This window comes from Lemur catta, chromosome 10 (genome assembly GCF_020740605.2).
Source record: "Lemur catta isolate mLemCat1 chromosome 10, mLemCat1.pri, whole genome shotgun sequence".
In the NCBI taxonomy this organism is placed as follows: Eukaryota; Metazoa; Chordata; class Mammalia; order Primates; family Lemuridae; genus Lemur; species Lemur catta.
In genome coordinates, this window is record NC_059137.1 from 89,897,428 (window position 1) to 89,915,378 (window position 17,951).

Sequence of the window (17,951 nt, forward strand, 5' to 3'; positions counted from 1 at the left end):
TAGGGAGCGAGGAAGGCACAGGGTTGGAACGCACATTTCAAGGCCCCCGCGCTGCAGAACCAGACCCAGCCCAGCCTCTGGCAGGAAGAGGGTGTTGCCCTGCTGGTCCTCATACCCTTCTGCCTGTCAGATGTGTGGTGGCCGGAGAAAGGATTCTCCAAAGAAGGAAGAGCCCACGTGTGGCCTTTGGCTTCCAAACAGGAAGCCCACTTCAGAGAATGGTATAAAGTCAAAGTTCTCAATCAGCAAGAGAAAAGTATTTTGAGATAAAAATAATAATAACTTAAAAGGTTTTAAAAATTCAAAGGCAAATGAGCAGGGCTTAAAGTTATCCATGAGGAATACTGAAAAGACGGAGAACTGGTCTACCCAGGGCTGGGGCGGGATGGGAGGAAGAACTGTCTGGGCTTCGGGTCACAGGGTCCGAGGGAGGAAGCCGGTGGGCCCTGCTGGACACTAAGGACTGGGCTGTGAGTGGCCCAGGGAGGGCCATCGCCGTGCGGAAAGCAGGCCTGTGCCGGCCACGCTCCATCTCCCTGCAGTGACCAGAGTGCCACTCCATGAGGAGGAGTCGCGTCAGCACCCTCTGGCTGCTGACCAGGCAAGGCTCCCTCGGCCGCAGCCCCACGTCCCACCTTGGCTGTGCTGTCCCATGGGTGTGCCCGCAGCCCACCCTCAGCTTTCCTCGATAGCCAGTGTGGCCCAGAATGCTCCTGAGACCCCGGAGCAAAGGGCGGGCCCCAGACACCCAGAGGTCATAGCTATGGACAGAAAGGAAGGTCTCTGTGACGGTCCCTTCTTCGTGTAAGCCTGGCTGTGCCACAGGATGCCCAGAGAGCTGGTGGGCAGCATTCCTGGGTGTGTGCCCGTGAGGGTGCCCTGGGCGAGGGCCGCTGAGTGCAGCAGGTGGCACTGCCTGCCGGGAGGGGGCGCCCTGCGGTCCAGGCAGGGCCTGAGCGGGAGCACAAGGCAGAGGAAGGCAGAGTTCTCTCTCTATCCTGGCTGCTCCAGCTGGGACATCAGTCTTCTCCTGTCCTTGGGGGGACCTGCACCCCTGGCTCTGATTCTCAGATCTTCAGGCTCCGACTGGAACTACACCACCAGCTCTCTCGGGTCTCCAGCCTGCTGCTGCTGGGCTCTGTCATTTCACCAGCCAATTCTTCATTTTATATGGAATATATATCCTTTTGGGTCTGTTTCTCTGGAAAACCCTAACCCTGACTCAGTCTCCATCACTCGTACCAGTGGGGAGAAGAGGATCAAGCTTAGCTGCCCCACTGAATGGGACGAGGATCAGTCCCAGCCCCCATTCCACACCTATGTACCCTCTGTCCTTTTGCACCTCTGGTGGGAAGAGGCAGAAAGGAGTGGAAGTGGAGGGAACGTGCCAAGGCTCACTGCCACGGCTTGGCTGATCAAGTGCCCCGCGGGTCGAGGTAGCCACACTTAAGCTTTCTTCCTGGTGCGCCACCCGAATGTCTGCTGCTGGGCCCGTAACACTCCTGTAGAGAAGACAGAGGTGGACTGTTTTTGTGAAGAGAGGCAATAGCAGAGTTGTATCCCAGCAAGACCTCCCAGTCGGGGAGCCAGAAGCTGGGGGCCTTCCCGAGACCCCACCATGACTGCACTCATGAGGCAGACACCACTTGGATGTCCGCCCCCGGGAAACCCTGAGCGAGGGCCAGCCAGAAAAGCAGCAGTGACCAACGACAGGACCTGCACCCCCCACCCCCCAGTGCCAGAGCAGCTGGCGCTGAGAAGATGGGGGGCGAAGGAGTGGTCTGAGGGCCAGACGCCCGCCGTCTGCACCACACCGTAGTGCCGCAGCCCAGCCTGCCTGGGGGGGAAAGACGGGGGGAGGAGAAGGACTCTGCCTTGGGAGAGAAGATGTGACATGAACAGAACTGAGTCTTGGTCACTGAAATGATGCTGTTGTAACATCCGAGAGTGACTGAAACGTTGCAGAGTCTGGTCAAGGAGGTCACCCTTAGGGGAAAAGGGATAGTGGGAGAGCAGTTCACGGGAAAAGTAAACATATCATGTTTATGGCCTGATAAATTAAGCCATTTATGCACTTTTTTTTCCCCTTTTTCTAGGGAATGCTTCACAAATATTAAATAAGTCAGTGCTGTGCAAGATGGCATTAAATGGGGTATGTAGGTATCAAACCAAAAGATGATGTCACACTTAATAGTAAAACAGTCCTTTCCATTAAATTCAGGAACAAGACAAAGATGCTCTGTTCCACTCTGTCCCTCAGGAAGTGCTGGCCAGTGTGATGAGACAGGACCATAACCTAAGAAGTACAAGCACTGGAAAGAGAAGGCTATTATTTGTTGCAGATAATGTGATCATATACTTGGAGCCAAGAGAAAACCCCGAAAAGCAATTAGAAACACTAAGAGATAATAACAATAAAAGGTAGCTTTTACAAAATTAATGTACTTAAATAAATAGCTTTTTAATATATAAATAACAACTCTTCAGAAAATATAATGGAAGAAAAATGTCACAATAACATTTAAAAAAAAGTCTTAGAAATAAACTTAATGAGAAATATGAACATGTGATAAGAAGAAAATGTTCAATCGCCAGTGTAGACATGAAAGAAGATTTGAATATATAAAAATAGCTTTTTGTTGAATAAAAGGCATAATATTGCAAAGTTGTCGATTGTTTCTATGTACTCTATATCCTAAACAAAACACTAATAAAGCCTAGAAATATATCATTGTCAGTGCGGCCAGGACAAGGCTGAACAAGAAAAGAGCTGGGAGGGCACTTGTGAGAGAGACTCGAACGTTCGTTACAAAGCAGGGGGCGGCCAGTCCAGCCCGAGCCTGTGTTTGCATGTCCCATTGGCTAAGAATGGCTTTTACTACTTTGAAGCATTTTTTAAAAACCTTATATGACCCTATGTGGCCCACAAAAGCTGAAATAGTTACTTAATGTCTTGTCCTTTCCAGAAACAGTTTGCCAATGTTTGTTCTGTTCTAGAGCCTCAGCAATTGTAGCAGTCTGGTAACGGAACAGAACTCGGCGGCAATGAAGGAAGTCATACGTGGTGCAGAGATGCACAGCGACCGGTGGCAGCTCAGTACACAGACTGAGTGGCCATTTGAAATCACTGAGAAAAGATGGACTGTCAATACCTGCTCCTGGCTCACCTAGACAGCGATTTGGTGGGAAAAATAAAACTAGATCCCTGTTCTGCTATTAACTTTGGAGGAGTAGAGCCTTTTCTTAGTTGCACACAAAACCCCAAAACATTAAAAGAAAACATTAATAATTATGACCACATCAAAATCAAAAACTTCTTTGAGAGAAAAATGCCTTAAACAGATTTAAAAGTCAGATAACCAACTGTCGTCCAAACTGAAAGAAACATAGAATGCACAGGGCAAATAATTAATTTTTTAATATAGCATGAGTCCCTATGAATAAGTAAAAAAGAGCAACAGAAAACAGAAAATGACCTAGAAGTATAAACAAGCAATTTATGAGGAAGCAAAAATAGCCGAGAACTCTGTTTAATCTCAGGCATAAAGAAATGCAGATTGAATTATTGGATATATTTTTTCTTTATCAAAATGACAGAACATTTTTGGTAATGTCCAGCATATGCCATGAAAGGCTTTCTGAAGACATGGTGCCCAGGCCGGGCCCTGAGGGCCGTTTCGGTGTTACCTGGGCAGAGGGTGGATGTGGCCGCGGCAGAGAGAGCGCCGTGCCCAGAGGCCCCGTGCTCAGGTGGTGCACGGCCTTGTTGTTCAGGAGACTGAGGGGCTTGTGCCCACATGGAATGAGACAAGCTGGACACATGGCAGGAACCAGGCGCAGAGGCAAGAGTTGTGTCTTTGTCCTAAAAGCCGTGACAAGTACTTGAAAGGGGCTGGCAACACACCCGGAGGCCTCTTGGACCCAGTGCCCAGGGCTGCAGGAGAGAGCAGGTGTCCACGTGGGTTCACGGCTTCCCCTTGCCCCAGATCAGGACTGGCCCCTAGAGCGCCTACTTCCTGTGCACCGGGAAGGTCAAACCGTGAGTCCACCGAAGGGCTCAGCCTCTCACCCAGCACACGAGAGGCACTCGCACCCCCTGTCCTGCTCGGCAAAGTTGCCCAAGATGCATGAAGTGCTAAAAGTTACCGAGTAGTATCTGTTCTAAAATCCCACGTGTGTAAAAGTGAAAATAAAACAAGAGTATGCTTACAAATAATTGTATATGCAGAAATAACTCCTGGACAGATATGCCTTGGGAAGCAGGGGGACCTGTCTGGAGTGAAGGAAGATTAACTTTTTACACTTAAAGCATAAAAATAATAATGTGTTTATTGCAGTAAATTTGGGAAACACTGAAAATCACTTGTTATTCAAGTTAGATAGGCTGAATGGCAAGCTTGTTTAGGACTTACAGTAAATCCTTTTAATAAAAGGAAAGATGGTTCCAAGTAATTCAATCTATGGCCTGCCTTTGTGCTCTGGGAAGAAAATGATTTCATGCGGAGGAAAGAGAGGAGAAAGAATTGGACCCACCTAATGCTCACCTGCCTATGAAGAAACTTCCGATCGCTAGTAACAAAGAATATTCCCAACACTAGAGCCTCCAACTTATTGTACAAGGGAGACTTACCAGCTCATGAGATATGTACCTCTTTTGAGAAGAGTCCTCCAGTGGATTCAGTATTCATGCTCACAAGATGGGGTTCTACTGTACATAAAGCTACTCCAGGCAGCCCAGAAGAAGTGCTGGAAGCCTCCCCATCTATCAGAGAGGAAGGTGCTTACACACACACAGACACACTTAACCAACATGCTGGGAGGTTCTCATTTAGAGCAGGAAGACCTCCTTTTCAAGTGTTGCTAATTCTCATTCCAAGTGCCAGAACACTGGCTATTGTAGCCTTTTGCCATTACCTTTACACCATTGTGCTTAAGGAAGCCCAAACCAGCCACATCCAGAGGCCACAGGTAGGTGCTCAGGCTGACAGTCAGTCATGCCCAGCTCCCAGCCAACAGCCAGCATCAATTGTGAGCCAAAGGGATGGACCCTCTGGGATATCCAACCTGGCTGAGCCCTCAGATGAAACTGACTGTACCTGCAGCCCAAGTAGAACCACCCAGCTAAGCCCAGTCAACCCACAAGACTCTGAAAGACAATAATAAGTTGTCATTTTAAGTCACCAAATGCTGGTTTTCTATGAGCGCTAGATACCAAAGCAGAATTTTGTGGTTTATATCACGTACAGACGCAGCACAGTGGGATGCAATGTTTTCATGGCTCCTGCACATCTGCTCTCCTGCAATGTCATGTGCTGCAAGCAAGTAGTTCTTTGCAAACTCTCTTGGTTTACTTTTTAACTAAAAAGAACAAGAGATATATGTATCTGTGTGTGTGTGTGTGTGTGTGTGTATCTCCCTCAAAGAGACTGATAGAGTATAAGAAGGAAAGATTTGCAGCCATTCTTTTACTTTTTCAGTGCAAATTTAAACTCCACTTGTTCAAAGCTATGGTTGGTAATTTGCTTTATAGCATTGTCAGGGCAGAGCGGCAGATGGACAAGACATTGAAAGGGACACTAGAGCACAGCAAGCCAAACAAGATTTGATACAGGAAATCAGATGCTGGCTAACTGGTTGAGAGGACCAAGAAACAGGCGGTAGTGGGGGCCTTCCTGGAATGCAGAGCACACGGACCCACCAAGGGCTCTGTCGCTGCCACAAGTGGGAAGTTTTATGATGGAGCGGGCGAGGGGATGCTGGGCCACCTCTGGCTCCCAGGCCAGTCCAAGCAGTCAGGAAACTGCCAGCTACAACCAAGTGCTTCAAGGATACCTCACCCCAGCTGCGAGCTGGGGATCAGAAGAGGCCCCCAGAACTGTGAGTGTCTGCTGCTTGCTCACCGGCACAGCGGCTGCTCCAAACCCTGCTCTCGACACTCACAGAGCCACTGGCAGACACCCGGGCCTCTGCTCAGGCTGCCGCAGAACACCGGGGCCTCCTGCCCACGCTTCCCGACGAGAACAGCAGGCACAGCACAGCCCCCGCTCCCTCCTGCCCCTCAAATGGCGAGCACACGCACCTAGTCGAACTGGAATAAAATTATGCCCAGAATCTAGCTGCGAAGGAGTTTGGGAATGTCATTTTTAACTTCCAAGCCTCTGCACGCTGGGAGGAGAGTAGAAAGCATGTAGCACTCTGGTCCACCAGGGTCAAACAGAACTCAGAGCGCAGATGCAGTGATTTCCAAACCTGGGTCTCACGGGACCACACTCGTCTCTCCTCTCCGGGCACAGGGTCTCCCCCAGCTTCTAAGCCCAGCAACAGCAGCCCATGCAGCAGGTTCTGGGAAGGAGGGCGACGATGTCAAGGAGAATCATCAGCCTCAGAAATGACTTTAATTGTGACTAATCACAGAAGCTGCCTGGGTGGCACAACGCCTGTGTGCCCTTGTGCGGACAGGGCAGGCAGTGCGGAGGCCGCCTGCCAATCACCGTGTGTTTGCCTGGTGCCATTTGTCTCATGCCACTGGCCAGAGAGCTGAGGCTTAAGTGGTTTTGTTAAAACACCAAGGCTAAAATGAGTCTATATAACACACTGTTTTAGGACAGGTGATCAATGTAAAGAGAATTAAAGAAAATAAATGATCTGAAATAGTTCGGGGGGAAATAATTCAGGAGCAGAGTGACGGGAAGCCCTCGGGGTCCTCCTCCAGAGGATGGTGCCTCAGAGAACGGGATTGGCAGAGGTGCCGCAGGGTGACGCTGCTGTGGGACCCCCGGGTGCCGGCTCTGAGCCCCAGGTTGCTCAGCCTCTGCAGAGAGCAGGGGTGCTGGGACTGCTGAAGTGACATGTCGGTGTTCTTGCTGCAGCGGGAAGTTCCTTAGGGCTGATGCTGGGGGCACCCACTGTCGTATTTCCAGCTGCTCAGCAGCCTTAGGGCCCCAGGATGGTTGATGTCTGCCCAACACGTGAGCCTACAGAAGTGACCAGGAGGGAACATCTGTATTGATATAGAGCTATGGTGCTGAGAAAGCTGTCACAGAGCACTGCAGTTGTCCTTAAATCATGTCATTCTGTCAGTCGAGAATGTGGGGTGTCCAGCTGGTGGGTGAGAGTCCAGCGATTTTGCTCCAGGCTGATGAAAGCCGTGTGACGTGGGATATTTAGCTCCACAGGTAGGCATGTCCCTCCTGTAGGCACATCTGACATTGCGCACACGTACTCATCTTTCCATCCCCAGCACCTCACTCGGGTCCTCACGGGTCCCACGTGCGCCCTGCAAGCGCCGCCTCTCAGACCAAGTCCCCGTGAGGGACGGGGGCTCCCCCAGATGCACTTCCCGTCCTGGAGATGTTGTCGGTCCCTTGGGGAAGCCAGTCTTCAAGAGGACAAAGTCAGGGAAGGAGGTTCTAACCCAGCGGCGTTGCATCAGTCAGGTGTTCAGGGTTACGCTGCCGCCACAGCAGCCCCGAGCCGCAGGGGTGCAGACGCACAGAGGTTTGCTTCGCAACCCTGTCACCCCCCACAGAGGATCGGCAGGGTCTCTGCCGGTGCAGTCATTCCAGGACCTACGTCGGGGCCAGAGGAGGGAGGCCGGAGGGTCTCCCAGGGGTACTTAAACTGTCCCCCTGGAACTGATGCACTTCCACAAGCTTGGAGGGCTGAATGGGGGAGATATTTAGTGCACAGCACTGACTGCTGTGGGGACCAAGATGGGGGCCCACATGTGCATCTGGGGAAGGAGACATAGGCCCGAGAGCTTCATCCAGCAGAGGTGCGGGTTTGGGGGGGCGTGCCCCAACAGAGCTCCTGGGAACAGCCCCGGCCGTGCATGGGCAGCGTGCCGGCCGGCAGGGAAGCAGGGCTGCACAGCCAGAGACTCTGAACTGTGGGGCCCTAGGAGGGGCTCAGCTGGGGCACTTTGGGCTTGTCCACAATGGAGGCCGTGGGGCTGGTCCTGTGTGCCCCCTTAAAATGTCATTGGGGGGTGGGGCCTGAGGACTGGGGTAGACCCTGGCTGAGGCCAGGTCCTGGGAGGCGCCAGCTGAAGGCCTTCGCAGTGGCACTCCTGCCTTGGGGCGTGAGGGCCTTGTCACAAAAGGGCCTCTTGCGGAGCCACAGCAGCCGGCTCAGCGGGGACAGCCGGGTCCTTGGGACGCCAGCCTGGAGACTCTCAAGCACTGACTCTCCTATGGTTGCAGAATCACAGGGAAGAAAATTTCAGAAATGTCAATGGAAGGACTTTTCCTGTTGACCTGTGCTTGCAATGAAGATATATAGTGTAAGGACTTAATAGCACACAAGTGACAGCTGCACCTGGCAACAGAAAAAGTGACACTTTGTCATGTATCATCTGCATTTCGGGTGTAGGCCAACTGTATGCAAAAACAAAAAAGAAAAAACAGGAAAACCCCAAAAAGGGCCTGGATTTCTGCCCCAGTCATAGTCTGAGGTAGCAGACAGCCCTGACACACTGGCACCCAGAGGGATCACTGCCAGCTTTCATCTGTCTGCTCTGTGACACAGAATCATCGCCAGTGGTAATAAAAATGTTGCACCTCACAGCTCCAACTCTATGTCCCTGTCTGGGATTTTAAACACGGATGCCACCTCCAAGCGGTCACGTTGAAGGAACTTCATTCTGTTGCTTTAACTTCACCACGACCGTGCCATTGTGTGGTTCGGGCCTGCTGTTGCCGGCAGCACCGCAGCGGCTCTCAGGGCTGGGGACAGCGGCAGAGGTGAGCGTGAGGGATTCGAGCCCTTACGAAGGTCTCGGGTGAGCGTGTGGAGGCCCAGTCCACGTGCCCAGGGAGGACTGCGTAGCGGGGAGGTCTCTGAGTTAGCGCAGTTTTATTAAAGGATCAGTAATCACCATATACTAATTTGAAGCTTAGGTACCTATCACTGAAGCTCCGGCAACTGCGGGAATTGTTCAGAATTCTCACCAACGCAGACTTTTGGGGGAAAGAGTAAGTCACTGTTGACACCATTGAGAATTCCTAGTGTCTGGTGACAATAAAAAGTGGACTCATTTTAATTGGTTTTACTATTGCTTTTAAATTCCGGTGGACCACTCCCCCACGCCGTCCTTGGTCCTCTGCGGGGACGGTCGTCTTCCCTCCGGGAGTCCCAGCAAGGCCTGGCTCTTCCTGCATCCTTAGGGTACATGCTGGCCCTGAAGTTGGGCCAAACTCCGGTCTGACAGGTCCGAAGTCGAGCAGCACCTCTCGGGAATGCAAGCTGCAGTGACTCAGAGTCACGACCACTATGGGCCCACACTCCCTCCCTCGTGTCTAAATGGGTGTGAGTGTGTGTGTGTGCGTGTGCGTGCGTGAGTGTGCCTGTGTTAGACATCCATGGAACAAAGGCTGGGAGCACAGGGTCAGGAGAAGGAGGTTTTGTCGGAAACCTGAATTCAGTAAGCAACTGGACTCCCTTACCGCTTGCTTTCCTCTTCTGCAGCTATCAAGGAGGTCGTACAAGAATGAAAAGAAATAAGCTTCATGAAGGCTCTAGCACTCTGGCTGTCTGGCAAGCAAGCACTCGGGGGAAGCTGGCGCTACTGCCAGACTGAAAGTGTCACTCCGTCACTCTCCTGGGAACAAGACCACCAAGGCCACAAACTGGGAGCCTGCCGTGCTAACCAGGAGGCCCACCTTGTTCCACCTTACAGGTTTCTCTGCCAAGCACGCCCAGACGTGTTGTTGCCAAGGTGCCACCAACATCCTGCACACCCCACACCAGCCGTGGTGAGGTTACTCGTGACGGCAGGTGGCCAGGTGTCTCACACAAGCGGGGTGAGGTCTCTCAGGTCCGGAGGGCTAAGAACTAGACAGGTCCAAGCACAGTTTAAAAATCCATCCAGGAGTCAGGTCATTACATTTCTATGGAAGTTTCTACATCTGGATTATGAAACTAACCTGATTGTGATGTCAGGAATTTCTAGGAGGCAATGATAGCAATAACTGCTAACACTTGCTAAGTGCCTTCTCCAGAGCCCCCAGCAAAGCTTTCATCTTAGTTCAGGTGCCCCAAAGCAGATGCTGAGACAAGGCCTTGAGCAGAGCGGTTCACCAGGACGGTGACCTGGGAAGCCATGGTGGGGGAGAGGAGGTGTGAGGCAGGGACAGGAAAGAGGCCATAAAACACGCACTGAGGAGCAGTGGCTGCCGGGGCAGCTGGGCTCAGTCCCCAGGGACCCTCCGAATCGTGCCCAGCCTGTGCCCCCGAGTCATGCTGCCATGGGGTGGATTCCAGGGTTACGTGCTCCGTCTCGTCCCTCCTTGGCCGAGGTGGCCTCTGGGGAGCCACGTGGCAGGCACTCCGGGTCCCGCACACGTGCTGAGCGGGCTCCAGGGCTGAGAGGCCTCAGGGTGGAGTGTCGTCAGGGTCCCGGGAGTGTCCGCCTGGGCTTCAGGCCGACTCGGGTGGACCGTAGTGGATTAGACAGGGCCGTACACTCTGCCACTTCTCCCCGACAGGTGGGATCCAGTTGTCCCCCTGCCACGCTGCCTGGCCTGCGGGCTGTGAGGGCAGCGCTGTTCTGAGGCTGCTTGCGATTTCCACCCGGGCTCTCAGAGCAGCCTCTCTTGGAGCCTGGAGCAGCCACGGAGGAGGGGGACCGTCCTAGGACTGTCGTGCTGTGCAGACGCCCAAGCCAGCCACGGGGAGGGGCCGGGTGGAGACAGAGCGAGCGTCCCCAGTTTGCACGGTCCCAGATGCAGCCCTGGGCACCGCGGCCCGGCGATGAGGCAGCCCAGCTGTGCCCGGGCTGAGCTCTGACCGCGGAATTCAAAAGACGTAACAATAGCACATGGTTGTTTTAGCCACCGGGTTTTAAGGCGGTTTGTTCGTGGTGGTGGATGACTGCGTGCAGGCTGAGGGGACAGGAGGCGGGGCACAGCACCGGGAGCTGAAGGACCATCAGAGACTGTCAAGCCCAGTCCCCTTATTTCAGAGGCGAGGACATTAAGATCCACTGACACCAGCCTGGGTGGCAGCTCCCGGGGCCCTGGGCAGGAGGGTGACGCTGTGTCCAGTACAGTCACCAGCCCTGAGCAGGGTACATGAAAGGATCTGTGATTGAAGTGGGAGGAACCTGAGGACAACCCAAACCCCAGCTGACACCCTGCACGCCAGGCCTCCTCTCCTCCTGGCTGGCGGCCACACCCCCTTCACCTTGCCCCAGTGACTCTCAGGCTCGCAACACCCTGAGAACCCGAGTGTAGCGGAAACGTGAGGGACAGTGTGGCCTGCGGTGGCCAGGCGCCTGGCGGAGAATTTCCTAGGCAGACCTCACGCCGGGCCCGGAGGATGAGCCGCCAGCCCTGGTCGTCTGAGTAAACCACTTCCCGCACATGCGGGGCTCCCTGCACACCCCCGGGGGGCAGGGAGTCCTTCCTTCTAGAGCCAGGGTCATCCATGGGAAGGATGGGATCCAGGGCAAGTGGCCGGGGGCACGGCTGAGAGCAGGGCCATCTCTTAGCCGAGTCTCTGAGGGGAGCCTGGGGAGGCAGTGTGGGGAGGGGCTGCAGGGGGCCCTGCCCGCTCAGTGCAGTGGGGAGGAGGCCTGTGTCAGCGGTGGGGGAGGGTGGCCTGTGTCAGTGGTGGGGAAGGGTGGCCTGTGTCACTGGTGGGGGAGGAGGCCTGTCTGTGTCACTGTTAGGGAAGGGTGGCCTGTCTGTGTCACTGGTGGGGAATGGTGGCCTGTCTGTGTCACTGGTGGGGAAGGGTGGCCTGTCTGTGTCACTGTTAGGGAAGGGTGGCCTGTTTGTGTCACTGGTGGGGAAGGGTGGCCTGTCTGTGTCACTGTTAGGGAAGGTGGCCTGTGTCACTGGTGGGGAGGGTGGCCTGTGTCACTGGTGGGGAAGGGTGGCCTGTGTCACTGGTGGGGAAGGGTGGCCTGTGTCACTGGTGGGGAAGGGTGGCCTGTCTGTGTCACTGTTAGGGAAGGGTGGCCTGTCTGTGTCACTGGTGGGGAAGGGTGGCCTGTCTGTGTCACTGTTAGGGAAGGGTGGCCTGTGTCACTGTTAGGGAAGGGTGGCCTGTCTGTGTCACTGTTAGGGAAGGGTGGCCTGTCTGTGTCACTGGTGGGGAAGGGTGGCCTGCCTGTGTCACTGGTGGGGAAGGGTGGCCTGTGTCACTGTTAGGGAAGGTGGCCTGTGTCACTGTTAGGGAAGGTGGCCTGTGTCAGTGGTGGGGGAGGAGGTTTGTGTCACTACTGGGGAACGTGGGCCTGCGTCACTGGTTTATCTCCCGACTGCCTTTGTGATAAGACTCAGGGATAAAGGCTCTGCTCAAGACGGACACGTCCTCGATGTTGTCTCTCCAGCCCACAATCCCCGAGTCCCAGGGCTGCTGTGACTCGGCAGCCACCACCTCAGCCGTGCCACAGAGCCGCGTCCTCTGCCAGGGGAGGCCGCACAGCACAGAGCCCTCCACTGTGCAGGGGACGGCAGGAGGCCTGTGTCAGTGGTCGCTGTTCTGGCTCTCTGCTTCCTCTGCTGCGTGTGAGCGTGTGTCGCCCTGGGTCCCTTCCAGGGCCCTGTGTGTGTCTGACACTCCCTAGCAGCCCAGGCGGCCTGCGAGGACCGTAAAGCGCTGGCTTGCGCTGGGCTTGCCTCAGTGTCCTGAGGACGTGCCGCTCCACTGGGCGGGTGCGCACAGGGCCTGCAGGGAAGGACGCCGGCCCGCGACGCCCAACTGCAAGGACGTCTGCGCGGTTGCTGCTGGCTCCCTGCTGGGGACCCTGGTACCAGGAACGGCGTCTTGTTTTATGTCCTGCCAGCGTGACTGTCGGATTGCACAGAAAAGATGTAAATCGTTTCTCTTGCTAACTAACCCCCTCAAGGCTAGAAAGCAGTGGGACATTTTGACCGCAGTCGTCCCTCTGTCTGTGCAGGTTTTGCATCCTGCACGTTTGACTGGAAACATCCACATGCAAGCGGACACACGCAGGTCAAGCAGCAGCTGCTCAAGCGGCAACCGCGATTCCATTCGTAACATTACGGCACCTGCAGACCCTTGATTTTCCCAAAACCTCACCTTCAAGGAAGTGCGGAGCTGAGCAGGCGTCTGAGGGAAGGCACTGAGTGGGGTCCCCATGCTCCTGCCACCATCGGGGTCTGGAGCCCACAAGTGTCCCCGTGCTGGAGAAAGGAAACTGACAGTCCCTGTTGGGCGGGACTGGAGGCTGTGGCACCCAGCAAGCAACTGCAGTCCCGCGAATCCACAGCTGCCATGCGAGGTGCTGGAGGGCCGGCGCTGACACCCTGCTTGGCGCCAAGTCTCTAGAACTCTTCTCATTCTGTCCGCTTTGCCTAACGACGGTTGCCCAGTGTCTCACTGCTGAGCCGGTGCGGAGGACAGAACTGCTCACTTTCCCTGGTTTAAGGCCGTCTTCCCTGTGACTGCTTCTGCTGGGGTGTGGCCCTGGTCCTTCGGCACAGACTGCCCAGGCCGCTCAGAGCAGTGGCCCAGCATCACTACCGCCGAGAACTTGCCACAGATACGTGTTTTAGGGCCCCTCCCGGGACCTTCTGAAGCAGCAGGTCTGGGTGTGGGCCCAGGAGTCTGTGCTTTAACAAGTTTCCCGAAGTTCATGTGGACACTGAGGTGGGCCAAGCACTGACCGACAGCCCCACTTGTGCCCACTCCTTTTACAGCGTCCCCTCGCTGTGATCTCGTGAGAGTCTACATCATCCCAGCCCCAGGACAAGCCAGTGACAGGACCAGTCAGAAACCAGGTCGTACGCGGGCAGTAGCCTTAGTGTGCATTGAACACGTCCTGAGAGTTATTCTCCGAGGGGACTGAAGCAGCGCAGGGCCGGACTAGGCAGAGTGCTGTGGCCCGACCTGCGGCCACACCCCAGAGGTCACAGTTGAAGTGGCAGCTCCCAGTGCCTCCGAGTGTGCCTGCACCCGGGGCCTTCCAAGATGTGATTACATTCACGTGTGGTCACTGGGGGCGGCCCTAGCCCAGCATGACTGGTGACCTTCTAGGAAGAGATCCCGACACACACACACGCACAGAGAAGACCACGTGAGGACGCAGAGGGAAGACGCCGTCGACAAGTCGAGGAGAGAGGACCCGGAAAAACCAACGCTGCTGACTCCTCAGTGTCAGACTTCCAGCCTCCAAACCCATAAGGAAATAATTTCTGTAGCTTCAGCCGCCCGGGCTGTGTTACTTTGTTACAGCAGCCTGAGCCTACTGGACACAGCAAACGTCCACTTGCCACAGCACAGTAAAATCCCACGGACAAAATGTCCTACTGAGAGGTGGCTTTTGAGTTAGACCATGCAGAAAGAGAAGCAGAGGGTGCTGCTGGCCACCCGGCTGCCGCGGGCAGGCTCTGCAGACCCCAGGCCTGCAGCACGGGCACCGGGAGTCTCTCCCTGGCAACTTGCACGTCGTCCCACCGCCCCTGACAGTGAGTTCACCCGCACAGTTAAATAAACGAAGACGGCAAAGCCACTGGATCCGACAGCTTATCTTTAGATTCCTGACGCTACTGGGCATGGACATTAAGGCTTCATACAAATGGCTTCAGAGTGTTTAATCTGAATTTTTATCAGACTCCGTGTGTAGCACAAGCCATTCCCCACGAAACCCAAAGTGGCACTTAGACCTTGTTTGCCCCCACTGCGGCTTTCCAAGGCTACCGGGACGAGTTGCCGGGGACCAGCACCGGGCAAGGGTGGGGTTGGCAGAGTGCAGCTGCCTTGTGTTTCAGCTCAGCTGGCCACCAGAGTTCCAGTTCACCGAGATGACCCCTCCCGGCATCGTGGCCTGGCAGAATGTGGGGCTGCTCCCCAGCGCACCCACACAGCCCAAAACAAGGTGTCTGAGAGCAACAGAGGTGCTCTGAGGCTGCTGTACAGAAACTTACCTGGCGGCCACCTGACACAAGGAGGTCTCGGCTCGCTACGTACCATGAACCGCGTCCCCATCTGCAGAACACGGAACTCCAGCAGCATCAGGGCCTCCCTGCTTCTGAAGCATAAAGCTGATTTTCAAAGAAATGAAAATACTTTAAACCACATTACATAACTGACATGTAGTCAGTAAACATATTTGAAACTTGAAAAAATTAGAGCTCGCCAGCATTGAACCCGCAGCTGCACCCGTCCCCACACGCGGATGGGTCGTGAGTGCACTCTCAGAGGGCAGCCCACGGCCACAGTGTGTCACTGTGTGGACCCGTCCACGTGGCCCACCAGGGCACACAACTGGGTCATGCACAGTGAATATGAGAGGTTGATCATGTGGGTTTATCGATGACAATCTGAAAGAGAAGCCGTCTCTGTTGTGGGCATTGACTTTTCAGCAGTGACAGTGCTGGGACAGGGTGGCTTCTTCTGGCCTCTGTGCTGGCCGTAGGGCAGCCCTAAACCATGACCTCTGTAGTGGGGATCACCCGAAAGGCGTCAGGCAAAGCCAAGGTGACAGTCTACCACTCGCTATTGAACTGGAACTAACGACGTGCACGCCTTGCACAGAGGACTGTAAAACTCAGTGGAAATCAGGCAGGAGGAGGGGGAGCAGGGGATGGGCAAAAACCTAACTGGTATGATGAACACTATCTGGGTGACGGGCACACTTACAGCCATGACTCAAGCATTACAAAGGCGATCCATGTAACCAAAACCATTTTACCCCCTTAATGCTTAAAAAAGGATACACCAGTTCAATCTCCACATAGACAAGGTGCAAAGGTTGTTAAGAGCTCTATAGTGACCAGAGCCGTCGTGTCAGAGATCCGTGTGCCCAGCAAGTAGGAGCTGGCCCAGAGGGGGGAAAGAGAAGGCGCTTCTCAGGCACCAGCCGGTGTCAGCACCACAGGCAGGAGTAGGAGCCCATTTCACAGACGAGGAACCTGAGACAGGGGACACGTTTCTTTCGAGTGGCAGAAGCCAGCGCTGGACACAGATGGCCTGACATCCAGCCGTGTGGGTGGCGCGAGATAATCCTCCCCACAGGAAGGTACCTCAGCGCCCTCCCCACCAAGGCTGAGGATCAGAGCACGCCGTGGTCACCTTGCCTCCTGGCTTCACCCTCCCACACGGAGCCGCGGCTGGCCCACCGTGACTGACAGGTTGTGGCAGGAGCATGCTGAGTGGCCTCCAAGGCTGGGTCAGGTCACGAAAGGCACTGCAGCCCCCCCTCAGCCTCGTGGAGCGCTTCCTCTGGGCAGACAGGTGTCCTGTCATGAGGCCCACGGGGTGGGGCCGAGGCCCCCGGCCGCAGACCGCAGCTCGTCAGCCAGGTGAGCACCTCACCTTGGAAGACAAGATTGCAGAGGAGCCCAGCCCCGGCTGACACCACTGCACTGGCGTGAGCGAGATTCTGCGCCCAAACCACCCAGCCAAGCTGCCCCCAAGGCTCCAGCCCCACAGACTCTCTTTAGGGTGACTTGAGGCACAGCAGTAGATTGTTAATGCACATATAAGCCTCTGTGCCCCATTTCCAAGTATCAAGCGTGGGATGTCAGTGAGCCTTGGCACCACTCCTGGTGGTAGGAACCAGGGGGGAGTGGGCTGCACCACCTGCCCCACCAGGCCGGGGCAGTGCAGCAGGGCCCCCGGGAGCTCCGTGGCACTCAGCCCGTGGTAAGACCAGCCTACAGGTTTTCGAGAGCCCGTGGGTAGGGACTGAAAGTCCGGTCTATTCTGATAGCCCTGTGCAAACATCCTGTACCGCCCTCTGCCTCTCGCTCTCTTGCGTGTCGGAGTGCACCTCGACAGAACCTGAGAAGCCGCCTTCAGACTTACCCCGGCTGGCCTGGTCTCCCCGTCCCACAGTCACCCATGTCTCTCATGTGGACAACCGCAGCAGTGTCCCGCAAGGCGCTGGCCTTCCGCCCTCAGCCCTCTCCACGCAGTGGCCAGAAGGCCTTTAATGTAACCGCGTCACAGTGTTCCCTTCCCCTGGGAGCTGCCACAGCCTCCTGTCACCGTGGAGGACTCCGTCCGCCAGCCTGGCCGCGGCGGAGCCTTGCCCACAGCCCTTCCTCCTGGACACTTCCATGCATCCTCACTGCGATTCTGCCTGTGGTTTCTTCTCACCTCATTGTCACGCAGCCCGCGAGGTGAAGTAGCTGTCTGATCACGTCGTCACTTCTCCCGACACCGCAGGCTCAGTCTGCTGGGGCTGCCGGAACAAACACCACAGCCTGGGCGGTCCACACGGCAGACGTGCGGTTCTCACGGTTCTGGAGGCTGGAAGTCCACAGCCAAGGCTCGAGCGTTGGTGTCTGGCGAGGCCTCTCTCCCTGGCTTGCGGACGGCCGCCCTCCCACAGGGAGCTCGCGAGGCGGAGAGCAGACCCTGGGGTCTGTCCTTCTTAGGAGGGCACCAGTCCTATTGGATCGGGCCCCGTACGACCTCATTTAACCTCTGTCCTCACAGGTCCCATCTCCAAACGTAGTCACATTGGGCTTCGGGCTTCAACATGCCACTGGGGAAGGACAAACATCCTGCCCACAACACTTAGGTCTTCTGGGCACCCTTTTCACTTCTGCTCTCTTTCTTTGCTTTATTCATTTACTGATTTCCCCTCTACCTGGCCCCACCCCAACATCCTCTGTGCCTAAAATAGTGCCTGGCACACAGGGGCTTGAGCAAACACCGGGCGAGTGTGCGAGGGATGAGTGTGTGAGCCTGGAGAGTCACCTGCAGCCCAGGTACCAGGAAGAGGGACGCGAGGCCTTCCTGTGCCGAGGGGCGTGGGATGAAACAGCTGACATTTGTGCACACTCAGGACTCACAGAGCAATCTAGCACACACGGCCCGTTTGCTCCCGCAGCACTCTGAGATGGAGCAGGCACCCCCGTAACAGCTCCGGGAAGAAGATCGTCCCCAAGTTTGCCAGCTTCAAATGGCCATTCATTCAGCTTGTGGTTCAGCCGGTTGGCAGGCCAGGCTGAGCCAGCCAGGAGGTTACTGAG